Source organism: Gambusia affinis, linkage group LG15 (assembly GCF_019740435.1).
Source record: "Gambusia affinis linkage group LG15, SWU_Gaff_1.0, whole genome shotgun sequence".
Lineage (NCBI taxonomy): Eukaryota > Metazoa > Chordata > Actinopteri > Cyprinodontiformes > Poeciliidae > Gambusia > Gambusia affinis.
In genome coordinates this window covers 23459743-23463345 of record NC_057882.1, presented here as the reverse complement: position 1 = coordinate 23463345, position 3603 = coordinate 23459743, and the positions used below count along the sequence as shown (strand labels likewise).

At 34.4% G+C, this 3603-nt stretch overlaps 1 long non-coding RNA gene across 1 annotated transcript; it reads right to left on the bottom strand.

The window, feature by feature from the left end:
* Positions 1 to 743: 743 nt before the first annotated feature.
* Positions 744 to 1638, bottom strand: LOC122845167. The gene is made up of 3 exons (XR_006372984.1): positions 1496 to 1638; positions 895 to 939; positions 744 to 797 (listed from the first exon to the last, which is right to left on the bottom strand). It is a non-coding gene; the product is annotated as an uncharacterized LOC122845167 (long non-coding RNA).
* Between the last annotated feature and the right edge of the window lie 1965 nt (positions 1639 to 3603).

The window sequence follows — 3603 nt, the reverse complement described above, 5'->3', positions numbered from 1 at the left end:
AGCTTGTTTTACAATTTTGCTGAAAACAGAAGTGAATGATTTCACAGACCTGAAGATGTTGCACAATGGAGATCCATGGCTATAAAAAACCAAAAACTACTTATATCATATGTTAGACACTATCTTGAACATACAGATTTGAACATTTTGGACAGTGAGACACCATGTCATTATTCCAGCAAAGAACCAAGTAGTACTATAAGACAATTTTTCAACGTTAAACATGTTAATGTTTCACCTTCTCTGAAAGACTTAATATCTGCCGTAATGTATAAGATCATTGAATGTCCATTAGAAAATGGATGTATTACAATACTCACTTATCTGTGCCTATTTACAACGGGCATTAGGTGAAAGACAGGATACACCCAAGAAACATATTCATACACCAAAGATAAATAACCTTATACATATCAAAAGCACATACCCATGACAAAGGACAAGTTGGAATAAACCAGTCACTTCTTACACTGCATAAAGACGCTTAAGTACCTAGAGTGAACATATGCATGGTGCAGGGATAACATAAAGATTAAATTTAGGTTTACCACAAGACCTTTGAGCTTCAATTTTGCTAATGACCATACAGTCAAGAGAAGAAGTAGTGTTACCATTACATCTTCTTTTCACGTTGAGAAGAGTGGCCCTCTCCCTTGCTTCATTTTGTGCTCGTCGTATCAGCTGACCTCTAAGTTCCTGGTCAACATCTCTCAGTGTTCTCTGGAAAATGCCATCCGAAGGAGCACCTTCGTTTTACACCATGGTGTCTCTCAATTATTCGAAGATCCCTGTCCAGCCTAACCACAACAACAACAAGAAAACAACGCACAGTTTCTTTACTTGAGGCGAGAACTGTTGTTCAAATATAGAAGAGTACAAATTTCTGTCACTTACTGTGATTCATCTTCAATGAGTGACTCCTGTGTATGTGATCCGGATCTAAAATGAAAACAAAGACTTTATATTGGCATAGCTTGTATAATTAGCATGAACAATAACTATAAAGTCACAGAAAATGCAAACGTTTTACAAAGACTTAAATAAATAAACAATGCTTAGCCTGGTGGGGCAACAAATAAAGAATGATGGCCTCAGGGTTTATAATACACTGTGGGAAACGATGAAATGTAATGAACTGTATGACAGAATCCTAACATTAAATCAATATACTGATATAAACTAGTATACTGAAAAGTATACGGTTTTTTAAGATATATGAAACAAAATTTTAGCACATTGTTATTAAAGGTATGAAGGACAGCTACATTTGAACCTGACTGGCTTTTAAAAGGCTACTTTAGCGAGCTAAAGTAGCCTTTTTTTTTCTACCAAGTAGGGTTAAAAACGTGTCTAAATCTGTACAAACACATGCTGTGCCACATACTCGCTAACATTAACTCATAGAACTACCATCAGCAGATTTATAAATGTAGACTTTCGGTCTTTTGAGGTTTTTTTACTACATTTTTATTTGACAGATTCAGGGGCTACTCACCAGCTCCGACCGTGGAAAGTGTCGCGTCGAATGACGTAAGCTTCTTCTTCTTCTCTAATGTTTTGTCGGGTGCAATCCGTAATTTATTATTATTACTACTAATACAAATATTAAACATTTTCATATGGTACAAACACAGATTTTCATATAATCATATGAGCAAATCCATCCGTATTTTTATTTTTAACTTTTTTAATTAAAAATAAGATTATAAGATAACTTCTTCTTATCATTATTGATAAGATTGCAAGCAACTACGGATGTACATACAGCCACCTAGTGGAAGGCTATGAGGTTGGACAACTCATAACACTACATAACTCTAGAATATACCTTTTAATTTCATTATATGCTTATATATATATATATATATATATATATATATATATATATATATATATATATATATATATATATATATATATAAAACACGGCATGAATTGAGAGAACACGTCTTGTAAAGATCCAATAAAATTATCCAAGTATGTTAAATTTTGGCATTTATTTTGAGTGAATTATTGGAAAAAATCCAAAGAAATCAAAGGCATATTGGAAATATAGGTCTTTAAAAAAGCGAACAAAAATAAACAAAAGAGGAAAAAAAACCTCCGGTTTTAGATTTTAGTGAGTTGTTTTTAAATACTGTAACGATTATTACAATACCTAATTAAAATCTTATGACGGATAGGTTTGGCTTTTGTATTTTTAGTAAATTCTTAATATCCTGTTCAAATTTGCAGAGAAATTATAAATAAAGGTTTTTAAAAAAAGGTAAAAAAAATAAAAAGGTTCTATTCGCGACAAGCGGCTGTTATCACCGATAGAATGGTTAGAATGGTTAATAACAGCCTGATAGCAGGCAGATCAGGGACCAACTGAGGCCATTCAATGGGGCTGATAACCACTGATAATCGCCATTCTATGGGATGATAACATCCGAAGCGGGTGGCATTTTCCTGGATGAGTTTGTTTAAACAGGAGATTGACCTCACTTCCACCCAGAATGCTTCTGATTTACTGATGCTCATTGACTGCATTTAAGTGTTTGTGCATCTACAAGTCACCAGAATATGTTTAAAACCAGGTTTGTCTTTCACTTTCAGGATGTTTGAATTCTTATACCCATACAGTTCTGCCAGCTGGGGATAATGTTCAACATTACGGAGCAAATGACAGCTCACTTTTCAGCTTACATAGCAAAATTTTGTGTCCTGGCCTTTTCCTGTCCTTGACTCTGTGAAGGCATTATCTCCATACACCCATCCTCCCTGCATCATTTCTCCCCTGAGAAATCTTTTTAGGCTGCCAAATTATCCAGAGGTCACAGTATGACTTGTACCTGCTTAACACACTTGATAGATCACCTACGATTACAGGCACATAAAGAACCGTTGACCTTTAGACAGTCGTCTCTCACTTTCTTCATCTAGATGAAGAGAAAGGTTGTGTTGTTTTCCATCTCTCTCTCTGGCATCTGGGAACACTTACATGTATCATCAAATTAGTGCTGTGATATTGCTTACAGTCAAGAGTCTGGTAGCAAAGTTCCTACCTTCCAGTTTTTGTAAAATATGCTTTAGAAAGCATCTTTTTATGTTGAGTTTCCAAGTTTTTGATCACTTCTACATCCTCCAAACCCATTTGGACAAATTTTCCACATTACTTAATGCCTAAATAACAAAGCTACTAAACCTTAAAACTTGTCTTTGTAACACTGAAATGAAATTGAACTTTTTCAGGGCAATGCTCATTTAAACTAATTCTTTACTGTTAAGGATAAACCCTACAAAATATCAGCTATACTTGCTGTAGCTGAAGATTTCATCATGCCTTTATTTTTCCAGACAGGGACAGATGTTGTTTGACAGTTATGTAGGAGAAAGACATTCTGATGTCATTCAAAATCTATTAGCTTAAGTAAAATCTGTTATTTTCCTCCAGACATTCTGTCCCCTGCACCTTCTTAACCTCACATTTGTAACACTCAGGGTAAATGAATAAATTAAGATATTAACTGCTTTTTTTGTATAAAATTGACCTCTCTAGTTTACAACCAGAGCCACAGTTTAGTCACTCACATCAGTCATAAACAATGTTGTTTAGTATCA